At 36.2% G+C, this 10,175-nt stretch overlaps 1 pseudogene; it reads right to left on the bottom strand.

Annotated features, from left to right (window-relative positions):
• Positions 1-8,782: 8,782 nt before the first annotated feature.
• LOC107768225 (actin-depolymerizing factor 12-like) lies at positions 8,783-9,769 on the bottom strand (annotated as a pseudogene).
• Between the last annotated feature and the right edge of the window lie 406 nt (positions 9,770-10,175).

Here is a 10,175-nt window from a genome sequence, read left to right as displayed (position 1 = left end):
AAGTATTCTCAGTTGAGAATACCTCGATTAAAGTCTCTTAGACCTCAACCCTTTACTCGAATCGGAAAAATTCCAAGATTGGAAATTTTTAGGGTTTCAGGTTCTTGGATCTTAAATCCGAACATTTCCAGGCAGATTCGAAGGGAACCAAACATGATACAAGGGTGAGGGTAGCCTAGGGGTTATTTGGTGTTAGTTTGAAACAAATCTGAGTTTGTTCTTGTTTGGTCCGAATCTTCAAAAGAAGATTCGAGAAACTCGGAACTGATTCGAACCAAACAAACAATAGATCCATACTCAGGGTGACTAGGGGAAGCTATGGTGTCGATTTGGGACTGCTAGGTTTAGATCTGAACTTGGCTCGAATCTTCAAATGAAGATTCGAGAACCTTCAGGGAGATTCGAACCAAGCAGATAACATATTCGGATAGAGGGTGTTCAGGGGGTTCTGGGGTGTTAAGGTGGTGACCGGCGGCGTTGATGCCGCCGGGTTTCAGGCGGTGGAATCCTAGGGCGGCTAGGGTTAGGAGTGGGTTTGGAACGATGATGAACAGTAGAGAGGAGGGGGGGGGGTGTTCAGTTAGGGGCCGGGGTAAGGGCTTGGGATTTATATAGGGGAATGGTGGGTGGATATTGACCGTTGGATTAGGCAGGATGGATGGCTGATATCTATTCACTTAACCAAACGGTGTCATTTGGTTTAAGTTAGGGGGACGGGTTGAACCGGGTATTGGATCGGGTAAGGGTCTTGGGTTAGGGTGATGAAATCTTGGCCGTTGGATGGACTTAATCCAACGGCCCCTGAGAAGCTACGACCAAACGCTGTCGTTTTGGCTTGCCTGGATTGGACCGGTCTTGAGGCTACCTGGATTGGGCTGTGGTTTAAAATGTTTTGGGCCTGGATTTTAATCCAGGTCCGATTTTGTACAACTTGTATTTTTTTTTTTTCTAATTTCATTATTAATTAATAAAATCTTAATTAAAATTATAAAAACAAAATTACCCTTACAAGGATATTAATTACCTTTTTAACAACTATTAACACATAGACAACATTAACCACACAGTGGAACATTAAAAAAAATAGAACAAATGCATATTTTTGTGATTTTATTTAAATTAACTTAATTAAATGCATACATAAATCCTAGATATGCATGAAACATGTATTTTTATTTTAATTTTGTTTAATTATAACAAAGTGAACATTTTACGGACAAAACACAAACAATTAATAAACGCAACACAAATTCTAAAATTGCACACTAAAAGAAATTAGTTTTATTTTTGATTTATTTGGGAGTAGTTTTTCGTGAGGCAAAAATCACGTGCTCACAATTGGTATCAGTGTCACTTCATCGACTGCAAACATTTCCTTTGCGACATGTTGTTCCCCATAAACCATTTTCACACCATCCGCTATCGGGAATTTCATCATCTGGTGAAGGGTCGAAGGTATTGCCCTCATGTTGTGGATCCATGGCCTCCCGAGAAGTGCATTGTACCTCATATCGCCTTCGATGACATGGAATTTCGTATCTTGAATGGTTCTGGCCACATTCACTGGTAGGATGATCTCCCTATTCATTGTTTCACTTGCCATGTTGAAACCATTTAAGACTCGGGAAGCTGGTACAATTTGGTCTTGCAAGCCGAGCTGCTCTACGACCCTCGATCTGATTATGTTTGTTGAGCTACCTGGATCCACCAGAACACGTATAACTTAAATTTTATTTAAAAGAATAGAAATTACCAGGGCGTCATTGTGCGGCTGAGATATGCCTTCTGCATCTTCGTCATAGAATGATAGGGCGTCCTTTGGCACATAGCTCCAAGTCCGTTTTTCTCTGGTGATCAACACCTTGGTGCATTTGAATACAGGCTTTTGTGGGACGTCGACACCACCAATGATCATGTGGATTACATGTTGTGGTTCTTTTTGCTTATTTTTTCCGCTTGCATCTCTCTCCCTAAAGTGATTCTTAGCTCGATCACTAAGAAATTCTCGAAGGTGACCCTCGTTGAATAACCAAGCTACCTCCTCCCTTAGCTGCATGCAGTCTTCGGTTCTATGGCCATGTGTGCCATGATACTTACATATCAAGTTTGGATTCCTTTGAGAGGGGTCAGTTTGTATAGGCCTGGGCCACCTGGTATCTTTGATTCTTCCAATAGCTGACACCATCTCTGATACATCTATACTGAAATTAAACTCTGACAATCGAGGTGCCTCCGCAGGGTTGGTATGTTTATCGAACCCATTCTTACTCATGAGTCCCCGAGAGTTTTGGCCTCGTTCGTTTCTCCGATCATTCCGAAGAGCGTTACGACCCGAGCCATTGTTTCTCCAATCTACATATGGATGATATCGTTCCTTGTAGGATCTTTACTCCATGTCTGTATCTATCGGGGGCTTAGCTGCCAACCTGTTAGGATGAACTGAACCTGACGGGACTCCCAATTGGTCCTCTTCGACCCTAATCTTTGTTTGATAACGGTTATGTACGTCCGACCACATCACGGCTGGGCACTCGATCAGATTCTGCTTTAATTGTTGAGACGCGATCGAACTCCTTATATTCAAACCCTGCATAAAAGCTTGTACTGCCCAGTCATCCGAGACCGGTGGCAATTCCATTCGCTCCATCTGACTGGACATGAACTCCCTTAACATCTCATCATTTCTCTGTTTTATCTGAAAAACATCAGATTTCCTTGTCGCCATCTTTATGGCCTCGGCATGTGCTTTCACGAAGGCATCTGCTAACATTGCAAAAGAACGATAGAGTTCGGGGGTAGGTTGTAGTACCAAATCATGGCTCCTTTTGAAAAAGTTTTCCCGAATTTTTTCAACAATACTGACTCGATCTCATCATCATTCAGGTCGTTTCCTTTAATTCCGCAGGTATATGAGGTAATATGCTCATTAGGGTCGGTTGTCTCGTTATATTTTGGTATATCGCGCATGCGAAACTTCTTAGGGATGGGCATTGGAGCCTCACTCTGAGGGAACGACTTTTGTATGAAATTTTTGGCATCCAAACCTTTCAAGACCGGGGTGCCCCCGGTATTTGATCAACATGGGAGTTATAAGTCTCCACCTTTTTGTCATTATCCTCAATCTTCTTTTCCCTGGACTCAATCCTCCTGGTGAGTCCCTCGAGCATCGTCATAATGGTGGGGTCAATCCCCGAGCCATTTTCGTTTGATCTTTCCGGCACTGGTTCAGTACGCCAAGTATTTTCTGGTCCGGCTACACTTGGAGTTTTATTCTGACTTTAAAGTTGAGCATTGGCGATTTGTTGAGCTTGTAGCATCTCAAATATCACTTGGAGGCTGATTCCACCATCTCCTACACCCTGTGTTCTTTGCCCCCCAGATCTGACTTCCCTGCGTACACTTGCTCCGGGGTCTGCGCCTATATCTGCATTCAAAGCAATGTGTGAACTAACATTCACTGATTCCATATTTGGAACTTCCCCAGGGTTTATCAGTTGTACATCGACACCTGGAGCAATTATGTTGACATTTTCTCCGTGGAACCCAAGACCGTCATCACCGTGCATGGGTGCATTCTGTGAGTTTGACATGTTTTATCCTGAAATCAAAGAATCTTTGACAAGAACAAGTCTGAAAATAACATGCGTTATCAAAATCAGTATTGAAACAAACACTATTATCGTTTGCCCCACGGTTGGCGCCAAACTGTTTACCTCAAAAATACGAGTAACAATTAAATTTGATTTGTGGTTTTAAAGATACGTGATTTAGTTCAATTTCAATTAATAATCAAGAAATATGAAGTGTGGATAAAGGAAATAAGTAAAATCAAACCAGTAGATAGGTCAATCTCGACCTCGAGCCCAGTGACCTCGAGGTTGGCTAGAAAAATAAAGCAAGAATATTAAAGCTAAAGGACAATTCTGATGGACAATGAGCTAAAAAGTAAGATAGTATATTCTTTGTCAATGATTAGATGATGTTTACAAATGATTGGGGTCCCCTTTATATAGGAGGGAACCCTAAATAAGGTACATTTCCAATTACAGTAAAGAATCTTATTGGGACAGCTGTCTAACCACCTAGTACGGATTAGTATTAATTCGTACAAATCTATTCCGGAATTTACGCCACGATCTTGGGGATGTGGCAGAAATCACGTCCTTCTATAACAAACTCATAACGACATTATCTCGGAGTCGGTTATACTTGGCTCTGACGTTCCTCGAGCGCTTAGGTCTTCGAGCCTCTTACTCTACCTTCGAGCCCGAGCTTGGTCTATATCAAACTCTTGTCCTCGATGCGACCTCTCGAGCCTACAAAATCGGAGGCATATGATTTTGACCGTATACAAATTAATGATTTATAATTCCTATTCTAATACCTTTTTCTTGATTAAAAAGGAAGAAAAACTTTGGTTAGCTAACAAACTTGCTTAAATAATTAGACCGAAATAAAACATTCTATTCATTATATGGGCCTCTCCAGAATAGATAACATACTAGTAAAACTTTTGTGTACTCCTAGCTAGGGGAAGATGTTTGGTGAAATTAAGTGCAAATCAGCTAGCCAGCTTTCCATCACTAATATTGAAATTAAAATTTTCACTATTTATATATATCTATATCTATATATCTATATAAAAGAGGGAATTAAAAAATGATGTGGCATATTTCATAGTGTAGAAATCCTATTTATCTTTTTTCTCATTTTTTTTTTGATTTTTCCCCTTTTCAAACCATTTATCTTATTTTAAAAGTCTACATCCATATCTCACACCTCTTTATTGAAGGTTGTGACTTTTCAAGTCCATAACCCCCAATTGTTTAATGTGTTATAAATTACTTCTTAGGTTGTGGCTTTTAAAATCCATAACCTCCATTTGTTCAATGTGTTATAAATTGTATCTTTCGTTCTTTTTTTAGTCACTAATTTGTATCTTTCCAACCTTATGAGGTTTTATGACTTAACTCTCTCAGTTTTGTCCTATTTCATTAGTTAGATCTAATTCTAGCAGTAGTATCAACAAAAAACATACCCCACCTGTTGATTTAGTCATGTATCTTGGTTTTAAATCTGGCAAGTGTTGGTTCCCTGCTCAAGTTTACAATTGGTAGGTATGATCAAATTTCTTTCTTCAAAACAAACTTCCTGTTAGTATCTCGGAAGGAGGACTACTCCCAAATCTATTTATATCTTGTAAAAACTTCTTCATTTTCTTAACTGGTCCCTCATTTTCATCATGTAAGTATTGAAAGTCAATTTTTTCTTCTTATGAAAAGTTATTTGTTGAAGAAAATCTATATACATCTATCTATATGTTATGATGAATGCACTTTAACTTAATTATGTTGTTGTGATAAAGAAAGGTAATGAAAATTTTAAACGGTTGTAAGAACTTATTGCAATCTATCAATTTAAAAAGGGTATATATATATATATATATATATATATATATATATATATATATATATATATATATATTACAAAGGAGATCACATGTTCTGAAGGTCAGTAAATGAAGAAGTGTTTTCATGTATATAGTTCCAGACTAATCATTTGCAAGAGGAGCGTAACTGCCTCTGGTAAACTGAAGAATCAAAATCTTGATTACATTCCTCTATAAAGCTTTTTGAGGATATGTATTACACTTCCTAATTTATTTTTACGGTGAGTAAATATTGGATTAATGATTTTTTTAAAAATAATAAGGTGAAATTGGATGAAATAATTCGCATTTTACAACCTTATTAGTCATGACAAAAAAAAGGTAAGAATACATCTATGGATTTGACCCATTTTTGTCAAGAGGAATTGTTAAAAAATCTAACAAATTAATAACTAATTCTTATTTCTCCAAGGAACTCAATAAACTAAAGATCAAAAGCTCGGAGTATCTCCTCTGAAGTTCTATTTGTGAAGCGTGAGGATGGTGCTCGACATGCAGTTTCAGTATTTTTTCTAATCTTTAACTTATAAAGAGGGTGTGGAGTATTAAAATTGTATGACCCTATGAGGAGTCATTAAGTAAAATGAACAAATGTTTGAATCTTTTTTTGAAGTAGACAATAGATTTGCCGTGATGATTAGAGAAGAATGGGAAGGATGAGGTGGCAGATTGCAGGATGAGGAAGAAGACAGAATTATATGTAAACAGAAACAGAGGAAAAGAAAAGAGAAAAAATGGGCAAAAAAAGGAAAAATCTAAAAATACTGAATAAATAATAGAACATAGGGAGGGAAGGAAGTGAAAATGTAAATGTAAATATCATACATTTTTAAAAATATACATACAATATTTATAACATAAAGATGAAGTGCTAAAACTACGCAAGTAAAAAAACTTGAGGATATGATTAATCATGTCAAGAATCCTCTTCTATATTCCTATCATATGCAGAGATGAAATATTTCATGTAATTATTCTTCACCAAATTATTAGAAAAATCACTCTCTTTTTCATTCTATTTGATGAAGCCAAACACCTCACATAGTATGTGGATCTTTATAATATACTTTAATTTTTTTTCTTTCCAAGTTCATCAATAATAATAAAATTTTATTTATTCACTTTATGATTATTATTATTCACCTAAGGTTTTGTAGTTTTAAGCTACGGTCGCAATCAATAAAAATAATTAACAGTGGATTATTAACTTAACAATGCTTGAAATGCAACTTTAAATCTAATATTACAATAGAAATAAATTTTACTTAACCTAGCTATAGGCAGTGTATCATGTCGTAACATTTATGACCTACAAGTTCAAAAATAATAAAGGCCCACGTGTACTTTTGTTTGGAATATTAACTATCATTTATTATTGACATGTATATAAAATCAAGAAATTGAGTGGTCAAATATAAGAGAGAGAGAAAGATCACTCAAATTTTAGAAGGGATTCATCAAAGCTTAGGGGATACAATTATTTTTAAAGAATACGGAGGAGATAAAAGACACAATAATTACTGCAAGGGAATAATTATGTTATTTGAATGTCAGAAACTACTACTTAAAATTAACAATTTAAAGATAAAAGGGTCATTGGTCTTGAGTAATCCATATGCAGTGATAATAAGATTGTTTCTCGACCACATGATTGAATAAGATCACTATGAACTTATATTTATAAATTCTAATTCTGGTAAAATTATTTATATATAAATTTAATCAATATTTAGAACTATTGTTTGCTTGAGTATATGAATATTTATTTGCTTTATCTCGATTAAAATTACAAGACTATTTTGTAAATTGCTAATGTCTTCACGACCTTTAATAATAAAATTTGAAATTAAATTTAATCTATTCGGATTCGAAAACTAAAAAGAATCTTTAACATATTTATATCTAAAGATTAATAAGTTTATCGTGTATATCTAATAGTAAAATTTTTTGCAACCGCGCAAAGCACGAATAAATTTACTAGTATATATATAAAGCTACAAATAGAAAAGGTGATGTGACACCTCTTATAGCTCAAGAAAGTTCTCTATCTTTTTTTTCTCTTTTTTTTTGGCTTTTATCCATCATTTGATGCCTAAAAAATCTGTAGAATATTAAACATATCATATTTAATTATGTCATCCTTAATAATGTCACTTATGGAAGGCTTAAATTATGTATTTATCTTCTTCTTTTTAGAAAGAATGACGAAGCAAATTCTACCATCAATTTGAAAACGAAAACAGCCCATCACTTAATAAGGGAATTGAACGGGTTCTCCATCATTAAACATAAGACAATAGCACACCACTAGAGACTCGCCTTCTAACTTGGTTTCGTATCTGTCAATGGATTTCATGGCTTTCTATTTTCAGCTCCATTGTTATTATTAGATATACGTGCTTTGCTCCTTTACAAAATATTGATGCTACTTTATTTTCTGTTTTTCATAGCTGCAAGAAATTAATAGATTTGTATTGCCGTCGTAACTCTTCATTTGAAAGCCTGGGATTTTGTGCAGGAATGCTACTGTGTTTACTGTATGCGTTAGGTCTATTTGTCGTCTTTTTCTTTGTATTCTGCTTATGAATTTTGTTTAATGTCTTCCTTTGGTTTTTCATTTCCAGTGTATCATTTTGCTTTGTGAACTTACAGACTTTTTTTGAGAATAACAAGAAGATTGAAGAACTCAGTTTTTGGTAAAGTCACTTCTGATAATCATGTTAATTCATGTGTTCCTTTAATCTTTGTGCTGGAAGCCAAAGCAACCTGTAGGCCTTTATTCTCAATTTATCAATATATGTTAATGGAGATTATGGTATAAGACACCCAACACTGTATGTATTTTTTTTTATTTTTTTTTTAGCAAAAAAACCAACCATCTTTCATACAAGACAAATAAATACAGAGCAGATTACAATCCATTGCTGTTACAAACGTTCTTATCAACTGATATGACAAAGAATAAGGCACACATCAACTGATGACATATGAAGTCAAGTTTTCTTATCTTTTCCAATTGAGGAAGACTTGAACCATGGTATCAACACAGATGTAGTCTTTTGGTAGAGCGTATATGCTTCAGTTCTGTATGTTTGGCTAAGCATTTTCCTCTCCACAAGCACAGTGACATATGCTAAGCAAATGCTATTTATGAGTGCACCAAGGAATGTCCAACCTTGACCCAAATTCCATGCAATTAAGGCCAGTCCCCACCACCATAACTGTTCTCCAAAATAAATAGGATGTCTTGAGTAGCACCAAAGGCCTTTGTCAAGAATTGGAACCATTGGCTGGCCAACTTCTTTCAGTTTTTTTTTTTTTTTTTTTTTTCCGTTAATAAATTTGTGGAGCTGTGTATCGGCGTGATAGGCGATTGTGATGCCGGAGAAGCAGATGACTATGGCAATGAAATCCCAGATGCTCCATGGCTTGTCCTGTGAATGGACAACATATAGTATCCAAGCTCATTTCACTTGGATCAGTAGCTTGCAACTCAACCTGGACACCATCAAATTCTCTCCTGAATCTCTCTTTGGAACTTGCATACAGCATCTTACTTCTTACTCTTGCTGTTTCTGGTGACCAAGCAACAAAGAAGATTTTGCTTTTCTGGACATTTTCATCAGTAGTGAAATCATAGTCAAAAACAAAAACAGCATAGCGGCATTCATTGGAAGGCAAGCTGTTGGCAAAATCTTCATGAGTCTCCTTGTTCCCCAACCTTCTCAACAACAACTTGCTGGCCCTCAATCTTGAACACTATGTATCTGTAGTTCCTTTTTGCTTTCAACTCCATGAATTTCAGCTTGCACTCATCACTCACTGCTATCCCTGATGCTGAATTCGCCATCACAGTCATTGCCTATTTTCACCCTTCAGCAATTCAGCTTCCTCAGCATCAAAATCTTCTGTTTTTGCTCTCTCTGCGAGTTTTCCTTTTCTATTTGAACTTTCTGTAATGACATGCTTTAGCTCATCCACAATCCGACGAAGCTGACTTTCATTGAGAAGTGGGCCACAGATCTGCAGGCAACTATTCAATTCATCCAACATGACTGCACATATTTCTGTCATAGGCTCCTCATGCAAAGCGTGTACCATAGAGAATATTATATCGCCTGACAACTTTGTGAAATATGACTCACTTCCATCTTGAGCAATCCCTTTCTCAACAACCAATTTAGCAGAATGCAACAGAAGGGCCATGGCTTTAGCAGCCTGATTCCTGACTTCATTGTGGTAATAGAATTTCAAAAATGGAACAAAGACTGAAACAACTAGTGCTTCATGCGTCCTGACTAGGCATTTTTGGACACCTCTAAGCTCTCACCAGGTGCAAATGCTCAAGTCATAAGAAATTTCTTCAGACGTTAGAATATACTAGAAAAGTTTAAAGAATTTTCTTGTACAGGTTCCTAAAGATTAGTCCGTCGCATATATCACACTACCAGTAACTTAACAATATTGAATTTATCCTGTAATGCTTCTTCTAATATGAGGTGTTCCTATTTTATCCAAATTTAAAATCTTCCTGCCTTCAGAAGGAATCTCCAGAAAAGAATTAAACTGAAACTCACCTGCAAAATCAAAAACTAGGTTAGCAAAATAGTCAGCAAGAGTATTTCCTTCCCGAAAGGAATGTTGTACTCTTACTAACAAATTTCTCCTCAAACTTTGAATATAGTTAATATCTGTAACTACACTCCATGGGATTGCCCAATTCCCT

Source organism: Nicotiana tabacum, chromosome 10, assembly GCF_000715075.1.
Source record: "Nicotiana tabacum cultivar K326 chromosome 10, ASM71507v2, whole genome shotgun sequence".
NCBI classification, from domain to species: domain Eukaryota; kingdom Viridiplantae; phylum Streptophyta; class Magnoliopsida; order Solanales; family Solanaceae; genus Nicotiana; species Nicotiana tabacum.
The sequence above is the reverse complement of the archived record's forward strand: the minus strand, read 5'-3'. Positions and strand labels throughout refer to the sequence as shown.